The sequence below is a fragment of the Mesoplodon densirostris genome, chromosome 5 (assembly GCF_025265405.1).
Source record: "Mesoplodon densirostris isolate mMesDen1 chromosome 5, mMesDen1 primary haplotype, whole genome shotgun sequence".
Taxonomy (NCBI): Eukaryota; Metazoa; Chordata; class Mammalia; order Artiodactyla; family Ziphiidae; genus Mesoplodon; species Mesoplodon densirostris.
This window is the reverse complement of record NC_082665.1, coordinates 8,799,938-8,820,799: the sequence shown is the minus strand read 5'-3', so window position 1 is coordinate 8,820,799 and position 20,862 is coordinate 8,799,938. Positions and strand designations below refer to the sequence as shown.

The following is a 20,862-nucleotide window of genomic DNA, read 5'->3' as shown; positions in this document are numbered from 1 at the left end:
ACTCTGGTCATTCCTTTTCCTGGTGTTGATGACCCAGCAACCATTCCACCCCTGTCTGTCTGGGTCTGGTTTCCAATCCATCCAATCTGGTTTCCAATCCTGTGGCCTCTGTCTACAAGGCCCCCTCCCCTCAGGGACCTGGTGCCCGGCATTGTGCAAACCTCCTTCCCAGGCACTGAAATACTCACTCCTCACCCATTCCCCACTGGGCTGCAGGGGGGACATCCAGGGCTCCGTTCAGGGCTGGGAACATGGTCACCTTCTCTTTTGCCCACCTCCACATCCTAGAGGCTTCAGTGTTTTGTCTTCACAAAGAGGCCATTCCTCATGTCTGGTTTTGTGGACCAAACGTGAGGCCCCAGGAGGGGTCCCACAGCTTGACTGTATGCACGAGGGTTACCTACATGCATGACCTCGATCCATCCCTCATCCAACAAAATTCAATCTGACAACTGCCTAAGGTCTCTTCTCCCTAATGAGTCTTTTCTTCCACTTGTCGTGTCTAAAGAGAACAGTGTCCCTGGTGCCTGTTTTGTCTGTTAAAGAATCTTTTTCTCCTTCCCAACTCTGTATCCATGTGCTGTAAACCTAAAGGGAATTTCTCTTTACGATGTCTAATCAAATGCAGAAATAGGAGAGATATCTTTTTTTTTTTTTTTAAGCGGTACGCGGGCCTCTCACTGTTGTGGCCTCTCCCGTTGGGGAGCACAGGCTCCGGACACGCAGGCTCAGCGGCCATGGCTCACGGGCCCAGCCGCTCCGCAGCATGTGGGATCTTCCTGGACCAGGGCACGAACCCGTGTCCCCAGCATCAGCAGGTGGACTCTCAACCACTGCGCCACCAGGGAAGCCCAGGAGAGGTATCTTGAACACCCAGGGAGAGCAGGGTTGGATATGCATTTAGACAGGATGGGAGAGGCTATCTATGCAGACAAAGGGATGAGAGGAAAACAGAAAAGGCCAAGCAGTCACGGGTGACAAACAGGGGAGCAGAAGAAAAAATGAAAAGAGTGGGAGATTGATGGCAAACAGAATCACAGGCACTGGGGACCTAGGCAGGGTGTGTGTAAGCCTTTAGGTCCCCCCCGTTTCTGGAGGTCCATAAAGCAAGAGGACACGGATGCTGGCCACCAGCCCAGAGCCTCCGTGATACCTGACTCAGTTTACATGGTCCCCTGATCGACCCATCCCTGCCAGCCTCCTGACTGCAGTCCCAGCTGGAATGGTTCCAGAGTGGTCTCGTGCCATTCCCACCATCACCAAGCTCCTCTTAGCCTCCCCTAGGGGTGAGACCCTATCACAGCCTCCATTGTGCCTCCCAAGGTAGGAATTGCCATAGCTCCGGCACCCAGGTCTGGCCTGACCCAACCCACGAAGGTTCTAGCAATTGCTAGGAGCTACAATCTAGAAGGATAGGGCAATCTTTGTCAGGAGAGAGCAGCAGATAATTGCTTGCCCTTCCTGGCCCCTCCCACCCCCCCACCCAGCCTGTTCCAAGTAGAGTGGTTACATACGGCCTCTCCTGAGATGTCTCACAGGGCCACACAGCCGTATCCCCTAAGAAACTGTGGCCATTTGCCTGTGATTCCTTCCCTCCCTTTCTGCCTCACTCCCCCTTCTCCCTCACTCTGGCTTCCTTGGGATTGCACTACCACGCCCCACCCCAAAAAAGTATTAGCACACAAGCTTTGCTGCAGGCTCCGTTTTCTAGGGCTTCCAGACAAGCCTTGCCCCAGCAGACGGGCACCCCGCAGCAGAGCGGTGAGGGGCTGCACACTGGGATGTAAACTACAATCTTATCCATTTCCTGGAATGGGTGTTTGAGGCATAGTCAGTTATATCCGTTTCCTAGGACTGCTGTAACAAATTACCACAAACTGGATGGCTTAAAATAACCAAAATTTATTCTCTCACAGTTCTGGAGGCCAGAAGTCTGAGATCAAGGTACTGGCAGGGCTGTACTCCCTCCCCAGGCTCTGGGGGAGAAGCCTTCCTTTCCTCTTCTAGCTCCTGGTAGCTGCTGGCACTTCTCCGCACTCCTTGGCTTGTGGCTGCATCCCTCCATCTTTGCATCACGTCTCCTCTGTGCATCTGCCTAGTCTCCATCTGCATACCTCCTGTAAGGACACCTGTGATGGTGTTTAGGGCCTGTCTGGATGATCCAGGACGATCGCCTCATCTCAGGATCCCCAACTTAATCACATCTGCAAAGTCCTTTTTCCAAACAAGGTCTCATTCACAGGTTCCAGGGATTAGGCTGTTGACATATCTTGAGGGGGGCGGGCACTTTCCAATCGACCATACCATCCTCACTCTCCTGGTTGGAATATGCAGTAGAGAGAAAGAAAAAAAAATCAAGTGAAACGCTAACTTTACCACCAAACAGTTCTAGGGAGAGAGAAGCATGAGCAGGAAAAAAGCACTAATGTTTCCATTTCTGGTGCTGACTGGGGCACAGGAGAGACCCCACTTTCAATCTTCATGTCAACATGTGTTATTTCTTCCTCGGGAGAAACAAAACTGAATAATCCAGCATCGCCGAGTGGAACAGCTCACAAGTGGAAGAGCCGGGGTTGGCTGCAAGCCCCTGGCCCGTGGCAATGAGACGTACCCACCCAGCCCCTTTCTGGCCTCCCGCCAGCTCTTTTTGGCTCCTTTGGGCCAAAAAAGCCCTCAGCCCAGCCATAGCTGGAGTGGAACTCCAGTCAGTGGCCCCATTTAAAACCCATCTGTGAAAGGCTCATAAATCACACCCTCGGAAAACTCACTCCTCATTGTAACTCAGCAGAGAACAGCTCTGTTCAGAGATTTAAATAAATGTGAGTGTGTAGTCAGTTGGTTGTTTTTTCAGCGGGGGCTTCTATGTAGGAGGATTTTGCATCATAATCTTTCAGCTGTTCATGTTAATAAGGCCAGGGATAATTACAGGCCTTTCTCCAAATGTAGCAGTCTCTATTGTCAGATTAAGCAAGTGGCTGATGAACACTTTTAGTGTGATTTCAGGGGAGCCAGCAAGGCTTAGAACCCCAATACCTCTCCCCTCTGGCCTTGCAAAACAACTAGGTCAATGTCCCAAATTCTACAATTAGAGCTTCCTTCCTTTGGACCTGCCCAGGGTCAAAGCGCTAAGATCGCTGGAAGGGGCCACACTTTTAAGCAGCGTTCACGTATACATTTATCCTAGCATTTTCTCAGAGCAAGGGTTATGGTGGGAATGCAGGATAATCCATTGGATGGGACAGGGAGACACGATAAAGGGGAAGGTGAATAATCACATGCAGGGCTGAATCCTGGAGAAGGTCCCTTGTGCTTCTCATTTTACAGTTGAACTAAATGTATTAAGTGCGTACCTTGTGTCCAGGGATACGATCTTCCTTATAGGTGATCTCATTTAATCCTCACATCCACCTGTGGGGTAGGCACCAAAGCTCCTCCATTTAAAGTCTGTTCGTTCTCACCTAAAGTGACACCAAAGAAGTTACCGAAGTGTATATGTCTGTGTCAAGTTAAGTTTCACAAAAGAACTGTCTCCAGACCCTGAGAAACTAGTGCTTTGGGGCTGGCTTGCTTCACAACAAGATCTCGGACACGACATACTTCTGGAGATGGAAGAGATCTCCAGGGCTGCCACAAAATAGACAGACAGACATGCAGACAAAGGAAAGCTGAGTCTGAGAGGGGGCAGGGAAGAAAGGAGGGAGGTGGGGTTCTCCAGGTTTCTGTGACCAGAAGCTGAGCAGGCATCGCCAAGAACTAGGACAGGAGTGGTCAGGAGCTGGCTGAGAGGCCAGGAGGGAGAGAGGGCTGCAGTAACCAGGTATCTGCATGGCGGGAACTGGCCTGAACCTATGGCAACAGGGAGACGGTGGGGCTGTCCTGAGGTAGAATCCCGCAGGGGGACCGAAATCTGAGCTTCTTACTCTAAGAAAAAATCTTTGAAGGATTCTGGGGTGAACTGTATGGAAAAGAGGGGCCTTTAGCATCTACGGGTAAAAGGAGATGTAGACCCTCTTTGGAGGAAAGGCTTCTCAAGTTAGTTTGCAGGAATCCCACAAATTAAAATCAAGCACAACCTCACGAACAAAAATCAACAAATACTTGGGAGGGCAAGTCACTGTGAACAAAAGCCAACAGAAACAAGAAACAGCAGCTGTAGGTCCCCAAGGACTACAGATGTTTCTATTGTAGCAACAGCATGCAGAACTGGGAAGTATAAAACATCTAAAGAATGGATACACTTATAATGTATGAATAAACAACAGGAAAACATTAGGCATCAATGGGTAGAATCAGGGAGAAAAACAAATTGAACTTTTAAAAATTAATAACAAAACTGCTGGAGAAAAGCGCAATGGATATAAATACTGAAGAAGTCACCCTTTTATGTATTATTCACCAGTGGAGGGAGTTCTCATTTAAATTTGCATCTAGTACTTTGTCAGTCACTTTTTTATATTCTCTGCAAAATTCACACAGATGATTGATTATTTTTAATACAACAAATGTTTCTGTACCAATGGAAAAAAATCCTCAATGGATAAGTTAAACGGTAGATTACACTGTTAAAAGAGAGAATTCATGAACTGGAAAATATAGCTGAATAACTTATCCAGAATACAGCACAGAGAAAGAGAGAAAGATATGAAAAAGTATAAAAGATATGGAAAAAGAACAAGAAGATCTAGCAAAGAGCTTGGCAAACTATGGCCTGTGTGTCAAATTCATCCAGCCACCTGTTTTGGTAAATAAAGTTTTATTGGAACCACCACACTCATTTGATTGTGTATTGCCTATGGCTTTTTTTACAATACGATAGAGCTGAGTAGTTGTGACAGAGACCATATGGCCTCCAAAGCCTAAAATATTTACTCACTGGCTTTTTACAGAAAAAAAAAAATTGCCCCTGGACTAGTACATACATGACTGGGAACCCAGGAGGAAAATTTGGAGAGAAAGGAAGAAAGGTAATATTTTAAAAGAGGATGACTAAATTTTCCAGAACTATTTAAAACATGTAGCCACATCACCAGAGAGTACAACATATTCCAAGCAGGATAAATAAAAAGAGTCATGCTTGCATTACAGGTTGAATTTTGTCCCTCAAAAAGATACATCCAAGTCCTCATCCCCAGTACCTGTGAATATGACGTTATTTGGAAATAGGGTCTTTGCAAATGTAATCAAGTTAAGAATTTTTTCTTAAGGCCATGCCACACAGCATATGGGATCTTCATTTCCCCAACCAGGGATTGAAACTTCGCTCCCTGCATAGGAAATGTAGAGTCTTAACCACTGAGTGCCAGGGAAGTCCCAAGATAAGGATCTTGAGTGACATCATCCTGAATTTGAGATGGGCCCTAAATTCAATTGTTAGTGTCTTACAAAGAAAAAGGAGAAAGAGTTATAAAATAACTTTGATAATTTTGTGGATTTCTTTTCCTTTAGATACCTGTTGTATTTTTATTTGATGATCTAGTCCTTCTAGCCCCTGGAGACTCTTTACAGATCTTTTAAAAGTACGCTTCTTTTCGAAATGCTTTTGTCTCCAAATCTTCCATTTATAGAGGCCCTGAACTCAGAGACAACAGACAGAGTAGAAGGTGGGAGCAGGACCCTGGATGGAAAGGAGGAGAATTAAGTGAACATCTATATGCTGAGCAGCCAAGTTCTCCCACTCAGTTCCCAGAACACTGGAATGAGGTGTTTTTTCCCCAGGAAAGAAATGGGAGGGTTTGACCAAAAAGAAACTAAATGGCCCCAGTTAAAACACTTACAGATACTCATAGTTGGGGACCCCAGTGAAAAAACCAGATAGCCTCTCAATCACCCCACAGGGAAGCCCAGATGCCCACATGTCCTTCCAAACTGCTTAGAGCTTCCCATCAGACCCATTCTCTGACCTGTGGACAGGCCAAGATCCTTCCCTTGTCTTTGTTTGTTTGCTTGTTTGCTTTGCTTTCTGTTCTTGTTCTATGATCTGTTGCATGTTAGACACCATCCTCTAACATCATGTTACAGACTTTTTTTCCCTAGCATTCTAACATGACCTGGCCTCTAACATGATAGGTAGAAAACAAACAAACTGAAAAAAAAGACATACGTGGGCAGTAGAATCAGAGCAGCAAAGAGTGTAGCCCCAAATTCCGAGAGCTTCAGCAAGTGACCTTATTTGGATATGTAATTAGTTGTTATCTTGAGATAAAATTATCCTGATTCAGGGTGGGCCCTAAATTCAATGACTGGCATCCTTTTTTTTTTTTTTTTTTTTTTTTTTTTTGCTGTACGCGGGCCTCTCACCGTTGTGGCCTCTCCCGTTGCGGAGCACAGGCTCCGGACGCGCAGGCTCAGCGGCCATGGCTCACGGGCCCAGCCGCTCCGCGGCGTGTGGGATCTTCCCGTACCGGGGCACGAACCCGCGTCCCCTGCATCGGCAGGCGGACTCTCAACCACTGCGCCACCAGGGAAGCCCAATGACTGGTATCCTTATAGGAAGAGACAAGGGCACAGAGACGCACGGGAAGACCATATGACAACAGAGCCAGAGATTGGAGGGAGGCAACCACAAATCCAGGAATGCTTTGGGTCACCAGAAGATAGAAGAAGCATGGAAGGACTCTTCCCTAGAGCCTTCAGAGAGAGCATGGTCCTGATGACACGTTGACTCCTGACCTCCAGAGCTGTGGGAGAATAAATTTCTGTTGTTTTTAAGCCACCAGGTTTGTGGTAATTTGTTATGGCAGTGCCAGGAAGCTCATACAAGCCATGCTGCTAGAGATGCAAAAGTTAGAATCCAAGGCCTGCCAGAGAGGAGGAGCCTTGAGGCTTTCAAAGCATTTGACTGGGATCTCAGGACTATACCCTGAGAGAAAGGGAGATCAGATTTAGTCTGAACACCAGACTACATCTCAAGGGTGAACAATGCAGAAACATGCCTATGAAACATGTGGAACTTACTGTAAAAATCTAACATAGGTATAACTGGGGCGCAGACAAGATGATGGAGGGGACAAAAAGAAGTGATAATTGAAGATTTACTAGCTGACAATTTTCCAAAATGACAAAAGACATTAAACCACAGAGTCAAGCAGGATAAATAAAAAGAAAATTGTTTCTAGGCAAATCAGTAAAACTAATGGAAACCAAAGACAAAACAAAATCTTAAAAGCAGTTGGAGAAAAGAAAAAATACATGACATTCCAAGGAGCAACAATGAGACCAACAACTGACTTTTCAACAGGAACAATAGAAGCCAGAAGACAATGAAATAGGAAGGAAACTGCTCAATCTGCAGGAAAATGGGTATCTATTAAAAACCTGCAGCAAACATGATATTTAATGCTGAAGTCAAGCTTTCCTCTTGAAACCAGAAATGAGGAAAGGATGTCTGTTCTAACGACTTCTCCTCCAAATTGTATTGGAGGTTTAGTCAGCACCGTAAGGCAATAAACAAATAAAATAAAAGATATGGTGATTGTGAAGCAAGAAATAAAATTGTGATTATTTGCAGACAACATGGCATGTTCTTCAGACAACTTGGTAGAAAAGCCCTCTCATCCATCCCTGTTGCAGGTATAGAGTGTGTCCTGGAGCAGAGATTATAATTCTCTGGGGCTGCCCACAGGCTGTGGGAAGGAGATATGCCTGGCTTGACTTAGCTGCCTCTGGCCAGGTCAGACTGTATCAGTGTCAGGGCAGGCAGGAGGGGGGACCAGCAGCTGGTGGGCTGCATGCAGGCACACTGAGCCCCACAGCGGGGCCCTTGGACACCTGTGAAGGTCTGTACTCACCTTGAAAGCATCCTCACGAGTGGGGTGTGGGGAGTGACATTATACAGCGATACAAAAACATGATGACCAGTTGAGAGAGAGACCACAGAAAAAATAGAAGTTTTATATGTTAATACCTTCAATGTCACTTTTTTTTTCTGTTTTTGAAGAAACCTCACATTTTCATTTTACCTTGGGCCCTGCAAATTATGTAGATGGCCCTGCTTCCCTTTATACCTCAAGGCACAGCTTAGACCAGCTAAAGTCTCAGTGATAACAGAAGGGGAGGGGAAAGGAGATGCTGAGGGAAACACATGTGAGACTGTCCTCTTGAGTAGGTCAGAAGATCACAGAACTGGCTGAGTCCCCTTTGTAGCTCCTGGCTTTCATGTATAATGCACTCCTGAGATCATGCACTGGGGTCAAACCTGAGAGGTTGGAATAGCAGATGTACCCTTGGAGAAAAATTCTTATAAGACCCTAACTTACACTTTCTCCTTTAGATATATTTTTAAATTTGTAAATAGTTTGGTATTGGGGTGGGATGAACTGGGAAATTGGGACTGACATATATACACTACTATGTATAAAATAGACAACTAATGAGAACCTACTGTATAGCACAGGGAACTCTACTCAGTGCTCTGACCTAAATGGGAAGAAAATCCAAAAAAGAGGGGATATATGTATAAGTATGGCTGATTCACTCTGCTGTATAGCAGAAACTAACACAACAGTGTAAAGCGACTATAATTTAAAAATATTTTAATAATTAAATAAATAAAAATAGTTTGGTATTTGTAAATAATTTGGTCTCTTTCTAAAAGATAAGAAGCTTTTTTTTAAAAAAAAGGTTAACTACAATATCATTATCATACCCTAAAAAAAGAACACAACCTTCTGAAGCTGTACTATGGGCCAGCAGGGACCACCACAAGGCAACAGTTCAGAAAGGTCCTTCATCAGCTAATGCACCTGAGGCCCAGTGTGATGGGTTATGTACAGTACATGAGCAGACAATACACAAAATCAAATGCATGCATCTGTGCTCAGCTAGAGAGTCCTTCTGTCCGCAGTGACCTCAGGGCACCTGCAAATGGCAGCTGAGATATTATCCCTCTGGAAGCACAGGCATCTCCTCTTTACATAGAACATCCCGATTTCCTACCAGGACTCAAGGAGGAAAATTGGGTAGACATGGAGACCCCTGCGGATATTCACTTCCTTAGTCCAAGGAATTGACATTCAACCTATGTATCTTTCAACTCAGAATATCTAGGGACATGCAAGTATTTCGTTTGTTTTATGGTCATTGCTATAGCCTTTTGGCATTTGACATTGTGAGTTGAATTCATGTTTAATGCATGAACTCGGGGAAAATTTGATAGATAGGATAGATTGCGAATATGTTTAAGGAATCGCTTACAATTACTAGGCTAGACTCAAAACAGCAGAAACTCTCTCCAAATAAATGTGCAAGTAGCAAGTCTTCTACAAACTGTAGCAAGTCTTCTACAAACTGAATAACTCAGCAAGCACTCGACCTGAAAGGAAAGCTCTCGGAGCAAGTAATCTTGGCTTTGGCTCATGTTCCTTCTGACCCATTAAGTTATACAAGGGCATCAGTCACTGAAAGCTAAAATTAACACTTACGGGTCTTGCCAGAGAGCTCTGATACCTCCAGTGGGAACTTTCCATGTGCTTGTGACAGACCAACATCCACTGGCGTTGCCATGGGGAAAAAATAAGAATTGAATTTCCTGCCTTGGTTTTTCTAGCAATTGCCAAGTGGGTAGTCTGCTTGGCCTTTGGTGATAACTCTGCTTTGGTAACACTGACTCAACAAATACTTATTGGCCACCCACTACATGCCCAGTATGATGCTGGGTGCTGGGGGTAAAGAGGTACACAGGACAGACAAAGCATGCACCCCAGATCCAGAAGATCTGGGCCCCTAGACCAGCCTCAGTACTCATTGGCCATGTGGTTTGGGGCCAAGTCTCAAAAATCAAGTAGATTCTAGGCCCTGGAAGAGTTCCTAGTGAAAGTAACACTCCACACCAAGTGCGTAAGAGCTGGATTAAATCCCAGCTCTGCCCATTACCAGCTGTGTGGCATGAGCCTGTGGTCATTTAGAAATGGCCAGAAAGGAAGAAGCAGCAGTTGGGAGTGGGTGAGTGAAAGGAAGATCTGAGGGAAACTGCTTGGTTATAATTTCTTCTTTTCTTTAATCAGAGTGTAACTTTCACATAGTTAAATATTATAACTTACACAAGTCTTAAGTATGGGGCTTGATGAATTTTTCACATGAATCTCATGTAACCACAACCCAGATCAAGATACAGAACATTTCCAACACCCAGCAGGTATAATTTTTAAAGTGAAAATACCAAAACCCAAATCTCAGGACCTCTGATAGGTTACCACAATCAGTGCTACCAGCCACAGAGATGATTTCTGACTAGTGGAGATGAGCTTATAGTCTCATTCTTCTGGTGACCAAGAGCACTACTTATAAACTAGTCTGCTGGACGTGGGCGTACAGATGAAGCCCATAAATATGACTTAGAACAGAGTTTTAACGTGTACTAAGCTAACTGGCTGACCCAAGGATGAAATCTACACTCTTGCCCGCTCCTTACCGCCAAACTCAAACGTACTAGTTACCCAGGTCAGGTTTTCCTTGTTATAAAATTTATTAAATATTTATCATAAACTTGTTGCAAGGCAAAAATAAAAGTTGGAGGCATGTTATTCATTACAGCCAAAAGGTGGAAACAACTCAAATGACCATCAACAAATGAATGGATAAAGAAAATGCGGTATATCCATACAATGGAATATTATTTGGCCGTAAAAAGGAATGAAGTCCCAATACATCCCACAACCTGGATGAGCTGTGAAAACATCATGCTAAGTGAAAGAAGCTGGACACATAAGACCACATACCATAGGATTCTATTCATATGAAAGCCCAGAATAGGGAAATCCAGAGACAAAGTAGATTAGTGGCTGCTTGGGACTGGTGACAGGAGTTGGAGGATAGGGAGTGAACAGCTAATGGGGTTCCTTTTTGAGGTGATGAAAATGTTCTAAAACTGACTGTGAGGATGATTGCACGTATCTCTGGACACACTAAAAACCACTGAATTGTACACTTCAAATGGGTGAATTGTATGGTACATGACTTTAGTTAAAATTCACAGTCTCCTTAGGAGGTAGCTTCTATCCCCAATGTACAGATCACAGAACTCAGGGTTAAAGAGAAGCCAAACTAGATTTGACACCAAATCTTGCCCTCTTAACCACTGTGCAAATACTCATTTAAAAAAGGCATTTTTCACATTAGAAATGATTTCCATAGGACATCGTTTCTTATCTCTTAGTTGATGAGAAATAGAATTACTAGCTCAAAAGCTGTGAACATTTCTAAGAACCTTGATACACATTAGAAGGCCAGATTCTCAGTCAGAGTCATCATCAGGATGGAGAATGCCTCCAGGGCAGGGGCTCACTTTTATCATGCGAATGCCTGGCTCTGTGCCTGGCGCACTGTGGCCACCCAGGGATATCTCCTGAATGAGTAACAGCACGTGTGCAAGCAGGAGAGCGGGAGGACTCCCCAGTGCAAATAACTGCACTCCTTTTGTACATAATGTACAAGCTCCTAAGTGAGGCCAGCTCTAGACTACACATGAATAATGAGCGCCTGGAACATGCAGCCCTCCATCTGTCTGCTTTGGCCACCTTCACACGCCAGGTGACTCACCACACGGTCCCCTGATTTAGTTGACTGCGAAGAGGTCGAAAATAACTTAATAAGTTACACCACGGTGCATCTGGGTGACCACACACGGGGTTGGAAATTACATCTATTCTTTTAGGTAGTAGTTCAATGGGAACATCTTTCAGCAAGTGCAACTGTTTCTGTTTGGATTATTTAATAACTTCCCTAGTAAATGTTGATTCTCCATATAAATATTAGCAACTGACATACATAGTCACAGTCCACCAATGCCCCAAGTAAGTTAGACTATAAACCCAATGCCTTTGGAAGCTGCATTAACCAGTGCAGGCCACTAAATTGCCTTGACAAGCCTGGCCCTACTTCTCCACCAGGAAACAGCTGTACCTATATCACAACCAGCTAAAGAGGTTTGCACTGCAAAAACCTTGGGATCTCAATGAACTGCTTTTTCCTGCAGAGCAGTTTGGTGGCAAGAGGGTCTGTTGAGAATTTCATCACTCAGGTGCCAAACCACCTCATCTGACCTGTAATCAGGTGGGTCTATGTTCCAATGGGTTCATTCTTTCAGACTCTATCACATGGGGTTTTCCCCAGTCTGTACTGCCCCTTAAAAAACCCCCAAACTCTTCGGTTATTAAAGATACTCCTTTTAGGGCCTCCCTGGTGGCGCAAGTGGTTGAGAGTCCGCCTGCCGATGCAGGGGATACGGGTTCGTGCCCCGGTCTGGGAGGATCCCATATGCCGCGGAGCGGCTGGGCCCGTGAGCCATGGCCGCTGAGCCTGCGCGTCCGGAGCCTGTGCTCCGCAACGGGGGAGGCCACAACAGTGAGAGGCCCGCATACCGCAAAAAGAAAAAAAAAAAAAAGATACTCCTTTTAGTGTTACCTTACCCACATCTTGTACTATACTATTCAGGGGTCTTTAGAGGGATGGAATTATAACTTGTATTATCAATATAGGAAATACCTGGAGAAAATGCAGATGCCCCTTGGCTCATATTCCACAGGCTGCTCTCCTGTCTATGAAACTATATCAGGCCCTTCTGGCACAGTCAGAGGAAGGCTGAGAGGCAGTCTTACCCAACCAGACCTTAATGATTTTATTTATTGCACATGGCCTAAAAACATGTTTCAACATAACTTGCCATAATTTTTCTGGTGATTTCTATGAATCACTTTTTAATTATGAATTATGTTTTTTAGAGACACTCCTGAGAAATTTTACCCAAGGTTCCCTTGACAACCATCTCATAAAGTATCTAAAGTGAAGCTGCTTCCACAACCAATGCAGAAAATGAACTTTAAAGCATACATTCCTAAAAGATCCATTAGTCATCTTTGCTGAGAATGAATCTCAGATTCACACACGCAAAGGGTCGCTGAGAAATTCAGATCCACCCACATAACTAGCAAAATACATTTACTGTCAAATAAGGTTCAAAGGATTTTTGTACAAATATAAATTTTCTAACTTCACTTGGAGCATTTTTTCTTTTCTTCTAGCAAGGGATTTTCTCTGTGTGTCTAAATTATTGCCTTTCTACCCTCGGCTGAAAGTTTTCAGCTTTTACAGGATCTGCTATGTCCACCGCAGGAAGGATCTTTGCCTGCTGGATCAATCCAGGCCACTTAGAAATTAAAGTGTTTGTGCACGATAATGGGCACAAATTTCCATTTTGGGATTTACTTAGGAAAATCCAACTGCTGGATCTCAAACAATCAGGTAAGGTCCAAATACTCTTAAAGGACAGTTGGGCGGGGGTTAGCCTGGAAATTCTAGCACTTTCTACAGGTGCAGCTTCCCCGGCTTCCACTTTCCTTCCTTTGGCAGAGTTGACAGCTTCTGCAAAAATAACGATGTAGACATCAAGCTAAACAGAAATATAAATAGGTCAATTAGCTTTCAATGGAGCACCCCTTATGTTGCTTAAACAGAGAGGTATTTTCTGGTCAATTAGTTTAAGTAGACATCAATAAACACTAAAATTATTTGTGCATGGGGAGCCATGGCGCTGGGCTTTTCCCTCCCTGGCCCCCAACGGTCCAGGGAGCAAAGCAGACTCACACAGGCGCTTCCCAGTGCTCACTACTGTGTTTACAGTGTTCAACAAGTGTTTGAGGCTATCGCTTTCGGTCCAGACCGTGCTGAGAGCCCCAAAAGACGTGGCACCTGGCGCCTGTTGCCTCGCCAGGTCACCGGGCCACTCTCCTCCGACGGCGTTCACCACCGCCCATTTCTTTCCCCACGCCGTCTTGTATTTATTCAAAAGTTAGATTTCGCAATAAACTCTTCCAAGTATCCACCTTCCCCCGCCCCCCACGCCCTGCTGAGGGCCCGGCAATTGGTAGGAACGCTTCAAAATGAAATGCAAGATTGAAACGAAGTCTTACGCCACCATAATAAAGCGGTTTAATGAGCTTCGATCTTGGGAACGGCGTAGCATTTGCACAACTCCATGAAGCCACGCGCACACTCACACCCTGACCACCCCTCCCGTAAAAGGGAAAGCGAAGACAAAGTGCATGCCCCTGAACGTGAAAATCTGCCCGGCCCCCGAAGGCTCACCCTGCCTGGTTCAAAAGCTTCTGGGAGAGAAGTACAGAGAATTCCGTAGTCAGATTAAATAATGTCTTTGTCTACACCCGCTGGGCGAAAAGAACCTTGGTGCTATAACCAAGATTATTTCGTTTCCGCTCTCTAAAAAATGAAGACGGTGCTGGAGTTGGGGCCACAAATATTCATAAGCCACACAGTTTGAATCCACCCTGTAGTTTATCAGCTAACCGATACTTTTGCCAGGGAAAATATTCTTGAATTGAGGAAAAGTGTTAAATTTAAAATTCTCCTTTTATACGAAAATGTGCGCTACCCCGTGCCTCCTCCTCCAGGGTATTTGCTCTGGCACCTAAAAGGAATTCTGTCGTGGGGCAGTTAAGAGGAGGAGAAGAACAGCGGAGGGGAGCTGGACCTTCTTCCTCGATCTGGGAACCATGCCGGATCTCCCTCCAAGAAAGCTGAGCCGCCAGCGTGAGAACTCGACTCCAGATTTGGTCTAAGAGCGCGCGAGCTGGGGACGGCTCAGGGATCTTTGGCGAAGCCAAGATGAAAGTACGGGCCCCTTAATTTCCACCAGACTTCCCTTCATCCACATACACCGGCTCTCACCCACTCCCCAGACCTCACGCGGACCCCGGGTCCCTCTGGTCCCTACTTCCCACGTGGAAAGAATCTGGGGGGAGGAGCGGAGCCGAGGCCGAGCGAGTCCAGGGAGCTCGGGAGACGGGCTAGCACCTGACGAGGTCCGCACGGCCCCACTCACGCAAGTGAGCGTGCCGCACACCTCCCAGCGCTCACAGCCGCGTCCGCTCCAGCTCCCCGCCCGCCTGGCTACGTGCGGACCGAGGCTCTCCCCAAGGTACCCTGCGCCCCAGCCGTGAACGGTGCGCGCACGCGTGCTCTCGAGCTCCCTACTCCCTCGTGCACTGCGCCGGCTCCGTGCGCACCGAGGCCCCTGACCCCTCCGTGTTTACTGAGCCTCTCCAGTGGCCGTGCGCGTTGCGCCCCCTTCCGCCAACCTGCCCAGGCCGCGTTTCTAACCACGCGGGCGATCCCGAGACTCTGAGAGCGCAAAAGGCGGGAACCACACCGCAAAGTCTGTCCGAAACAATCTCCTTCTGGGCCCTCACCCAGCGCGGGGAGTAGGAGTCCCGAGTCTCTTCTGCGGAATTGAGAAGACCTCTGGAGACGGGGAAGCCTGAAGCTCGGCCCGTGTCTCCGAGTGGGACCCGCAGGTTTCAAAGCCGGATTTCGTCCCAGGACAGGGAGACCCGGCGAGGGGTCCCCGCCACTGCCTGCGTGCCATGCCGGCTGGGGTGCGGCCCCCCTACCGGCGTGGCCCCCCGCCGCTCTGAAGTCTGGCTTTGGCGCGCCCAAAACCTCTGACGCGGGATGGCCCTCTGCTGTGTGCGTCTCCTCCTTCTCCACGGATGGAAGAGTGTGTTCCCGGATACACACCTCTCAGGAAACCCGCCTTCCATGCCAGCCCTTAAAACTAAAGAAAAAAATAAAAATCTGCGCGAAGCAGGAAGATGCTCACGCCCCGGGTTGGGACGGCTGCGCGCGCTCAGGCCAGGCTGGAGGGAGCCGATCCAGCCGCCCCGCCTGCCCGCTGGCCTTTCTTTAACTTTCTCTACTAAACCGCGAATGAATTAGCGTACCTCTTCCTACAGATTTGTTTAGATTAGGGAGGTTTCCCTCAATGTTCGCTTTACTTTGCGAACATTATATTAATAATTATATTAATTAAATAAAACGAGTTTGTGTCTTTAAAGCACTGTAATAGCCCTATATTATAGTCAGCCTTACATTAAGGGTTGGCTGCTACTATTATTACCTGCTAGAAAAAGAAAATTAAGCCTATCATGTTTGTGCTTTCTTTGATGTGCAGAAATATGTGTCTCTGGTGGTTAGATTTTTTTTTTTTTTTAGGGACAAGTTTTGGTTGATGTTTTTGAAAGGCGGTTTCAGCGCCGTCGTTAATGAACTGATTGGTTTTCGGATTTCAAGGCGGCATGTCATTGATACAACCACTGAGGAATTTCAGCGCGCACCAGACTGCAGAGATTCCTCCAGCTCAAGGGTTTGCAGACACGATCGCGGACTCGCTGGAGGCGAAAAGCGAGGTTTTGCCGGGGAGCGGATGGGCTGCCTCTCCCCGAACCAGGACTTTGAGGCGATGTTTCTGTTAAGCCGGGGCAAGAGCACTCTGGGAGCGGGCTGCGGAGGCTTCGTGCCGCCGGCTCGTAGGAGGGTCGCAGGAGGTCGGCGCAGGACACTCGGCTCCCCTCTCCTTCGGCCCGGATTCCTGGCCGGTCCCTGAGCGCCGCTCCTGGGCGACGGGCGCTGCGTGCGCTCCAACAGAATCCTCGCTCTCTCCGGAGGACGCTGGATGTGTGTGCACGGGGAGGGGTGCCAAAGTCCCGGGCACCTTCTCAGAGACGGGGGTGAAAGCGGAGCTGGGGCTGGGAGACAGCGAAGGAGTGCAGAGGAAAGGGCTGCCCTCTCACCACCGCCCCCCCCCGCCGCCCCCTAGGTAAAATTAGAAGAAACGTGTGGCCGTTTCCCCAAACCTGGCGCGGCATCAGTGGCTCCCTCTGTGGCCCTCGCTGGGGACTGTGCTAATCACTATCATTAATTATCAGTGACACTGATTTGGATCCCTAAATGCATCGCCTTGAGTGAGGGAGAGAAGTAGGCAGGAGGCACTGCCCCGGAGGGCCCCCTCAAGCCCGCAATCCCAGAACCCGAAGTCGTCCCGGACAACCAAGTCCGAGAAGGACTGCGCTCTTTTCGGAATCCCAGGAGCAGAGTCAGCCTCGAGGAGGCCGGGACAGGCGACTGGGAAGTGGGAATGATCCCCCACTGGGTGGCGCCTCCTTCCCTCCCCTCCCCGCCCCCCCCCCCCGCAGAGCCACTTGGGGCACCCTGCCGAGGACCGAACACACAAGCACCAAGGGACCCCAGGACCCTGTGCAGGAGGGCGGATCTGCACTAATTACTGTGATGTAATCAATCAGAGAGAAGCCGACCAACCTAAAAGCAAACACTTTCTCCTAAGGGGTAACTTCCAGTGAAATAACTTATTAAAAGCGAAACAAAACAAAACAAAAAGAAATAAACTTCTCTCCCTCTACTACTTAGGAACGTACTGTCTCGACCTCTCAAGGAACGAATCATTACGAAATTGCTCTGGATATCTGTAATTACTTTTATACAATGGGTAGTAATATTGTAATTGTTGTCCGAGCCTTTCTGGGAGTAGCAATGACCCCAGAAAAAGTTGATGATATCTCCACTGGTCTTACACAAGGAAAGGAGTGAAAAATCGAAGTACCTTTTCAGATAGCTCAGACCAAACGCGCCTCCCAGCCTTGAAATACTCATATTTGTGATGCTGAACCCAAGCAGGATTTTCTGAAGTAAGCACACCATGCTAATTGCCTGTGTAGACAAGAGTTTAGAAATCGAATAGGTTCACATCTCCGTAGTCCTGGGTTTTCTGTTGTCTCGGCTTGTTTGGGCAGTTGCAGTTCTCCTAAACACCACTTCAGAGGTTCCAACCCCTTCCCCCAAATCTAGTGCTAGGCCTGGGAGGAGTTCTCCCCTCCCCACCTCCTTAGGGACAAGGTCTCTGATCCCTTTCTGCCACCGCAGCGGCCCAGCCCTAGTGGAACATCTGCGCGTTTTCCCCTTGATCTCACGCGAAAGTCGGTTTCCGCGGAGGATGGGCCTCAGGTAGGCGCCGGGTGCGGCCCCGGGGAAAAACAGTTGCGGAGCATCTGAAGCGGAAAATCCAAGCAGATGTGGGGCGACCGGGCCCCGCCCCTTTCCTCTTAGGGCCTCAATTTCTTCCAGATCAGTTTCCTAATGGAAAATTTCTAAGAGGTGGGGGGTATGCGGAGGCTTGCTCGTGTGCCTCGGGGTGCGCCTAGGCGCTGGGAAGCAGGACAGACTGGTGCTGGTGGCGTCCCGCAAGCGCGGCAAAAGCCTTCTGGACTCAAGGTGTCCGACCCCTCTTTCCACCCGCCCCCAGCCTCTCGTCATTCTAGATTCTGCCAACTCCTTCCGGGCCAGTAGGAGAACCGCCGTTTCTGGGTGATGCCCGGGACTGAGAGGTCTTTCGTTGCCCTATGCTTCTCCCCTGCGGGCCCGTCTCCGTGCTCTGCGCGACGTGCTCGACTTTCGACTCAAAGTGTAGACTAGGAGGTACTCCCTGCACCAGGAGCCCTGGAGCAAGGAATACGCAGTAGGTGTCCCAACCGGCGGCCACCGGCTTCTGATCACTTCAATTAGCACGCGTTTAGTGCTTTTTCCAATTTACACAGAGCTTCTATCCTGTGGGTGTCCTAAGGGCCTCAGGCTTTCCCTTCGGCAGGGAGAGCCCTGGGACGACCCTATCCAAGCGCAGAGGTTCTTCCTTCGCCATTCCACGCAGACATCACTATTCTTCCCGCCTGGGGAAACCTCTAAGTTCGCGCCGAAGTACTTTGTGTTCTTTCGGTGGTGCTGTGCGGGAACCCAGGCCCATCTCCGCGCGCTGGGTGTGTGTGTTGAATGGATGTGTTGGGGGGAGGGTGATAAAAGGCCCACTTGGGCGTTTGCTGGGGCACACTGTGGGCCCTAAAGTGCCCCACAGCCAAACATCTGCGAATCTTCAAACGCTCCGATATGCTACGTCTCACACCACGCGATTCGAACCTGTCTCGCAGATGCAACAGCAGCTGCCACTGCTGAAGACCGGGTATCGAGATCTCAAGTACAATTTCCCGTGAAATCCAGGAACTTTGGTTTAAGGAACGTTTCTGTTCCTGTTACTTGTCGAGTTTCTCCCACTTCCACTTAACCATGTTTCTGCGATCTGGGTAATCCCTTTCAAGCCCAGGAGGAATTCTCCCGGGTCCATAATTGAGGATCGGAAATCGTGGGGGTGAGGGAAGCCTTAAATCCTCCCGAAGGCAGGAAGGTGCCGGAGCGCACACGGGGGCGGCCTGAGCAAGCGGCGGCGGGGCCCAGTCGGCAATCCACTCCCCCCCCCTGGAGCTCCTTCTCCCGGAAGCCGGGAGACCACCGCTGTCCCCGCAGCAGGGTGAGGGACTCCGGGCGGGGAAGCGGGCCGGGAGCCTTGCGTTTGGCCACTGCGTACCCGAGCCGCTCGCGCGCCCCACCCCCGACCCTCTGCGCGCACAGCTGGAAAAAGGAAAGCGCTCCTGGATCCGAAACCCCAAGGAAAAGTGCTGGTTCCTACATGCGCCCGGCATTTGGTGGGGAGGCACCAACTCCGAAGCTCGCGCGGCTCGGTGGTTTCGAGCAAGGCCACGGCTGTGGGTTCCGCAGGGCGCCGGGGCACGTGAGGCCGAGCCCGGGTCTGCGCACGCTGTCCTGCCCACCGAGGGAACTACGACGCCTCCAACGCCATCGAACTTCTGACCTTCAAAGAGGTCCCTGGAAAGGGTCAGGAGCGCCTGCTGCCGACGAGGTCGCCGTAGGCCCTGCCCTCCAGACGCGGGGGAGGGAGGCGAGTACCAAGTCATTGTAATGGCAGCGAGCGCGCGGAGCCGCAGGCTCCTCCCGGGTCGGGGGAGAGAGAAGGCACCTAGAACGGAGATCCTAGCGCTGGGCCCCAAGGCTCCGGCGTCTCCCCTCCCGAGCTGACCTCCAGATCAGGCCCCCACAGCCTACAGCCTCGGCACACGTTCGAGGGACCCCAGGACCCCGCGCCCTGCGTCCACTGCGGCTGCCCTCTGACCCCGCGCGCCAGGAAGCTGGAGTCCTCCCACTGCATGCGTCCACACCGCGTCCGGAGGGTTCGGGCTTCTAGAAGGGAAGGGATGGGGGGCTACCTCGTGGCCGGGGTAGCTAGGAGGATCCTCCGGGGTTGCAGGCACCGACGGTGAGGTGGGGTATACAAGAGGACTCGAGGTCCAGGGTGGCCCTGAGGGAAGGCGCCGGGACGCCCTACGGCCGGCCGCAGTCTCCGACTGCGCCTCCCTAGCCAACTGCCTCCTGCCCCCATCACCCTGGCCACCACGAACGCTTGTCCGATGACCCTCGCTCGGTGTTCCTCGCCCTGAAACACCCGCCCCAGCCGGCTTCCCTGAAATTCCTGCCGCACTGGATCGGGCTTCAGGGGCGGGTATATTGGGCCCAGTTCCCGCCGCTGCCCAGGGCAAGGCCTCACCGGTAGGTTCGGCTCCCCCGCCCCTCTCTCCGTCCGATCCGCGCGTCCCCGCGGCCTCCAACCCCTCCGGGGAACGCGCCGATCTCCTTTCGCTCTCCCGTTTACAGGAGAGAAAGGGCGTAAGGGTCAGTTCCGAGCCCTACTCACGCCGCTTCCTGGGGAGGGGGGTGGTCCTTCCCCTCTGGCCTCCCCACCACGACCACCACCACTTTCGGCTCTCGGACCTGAAAACTGGGGAGAGCGAGGGCTCGGGGCCCGCGCGGGCTCGGAGGACTCAGTCCTCCTCCGCAGGGCACTCAGGCAGCGCCCGCCCAGTACCTGAGCCGGAGCCACAGACGAGGTCTCCGCACCGCTTCCTCCCTCCCTTCCTCCTCCGCCCCTCCCCGCCGCTCCTCCGAGCGCCCAGATCCCGCGACCCGCTCGCCAGAGCCGGTTCCCGCCGCGCGCCCTGCGCACTCACCGCGATTTCCTCCAGGCCGGGAGCGCGCGGGTCTGTCCCGGGAGAGTCCCTGGAGGCAGCGACGTGGAGGCGCGCCTGTGACTCCGGGGCCGCGGTGGGGTCGGTAGGCGAGATTGGCCGCCCCCGCCTCCGCCGCGGTCCCTCCCCCCCT

At 49.7% G+C, this 20,862-nt stretch overlaps 1 long non-coding RNA gene across 1 annotated transcript; it reads right to left on the bottom strand.

Annotated features, from left to right (window-relative positions):
- Positions 1–1,886: 1,886 nt before the first annotated feature.
- Positions 1,887–20,859, bottom strand: LOC132490923 (uncharacterized). The gene is made up of 3 exons (XR_009532622.1): positions 20,712–20,859; positions 3,351–3,458; positions 1,887–2,317 (listed from the first exon to the last, which is right to left on the bottom strand). It is a non-coding gene; the product is annotated as an uncharacterized LOC132490923 (long non-coding RNA).
- Between the last annotated feature and the right edge of the window lie 3 nt (positions 20,860–20,862).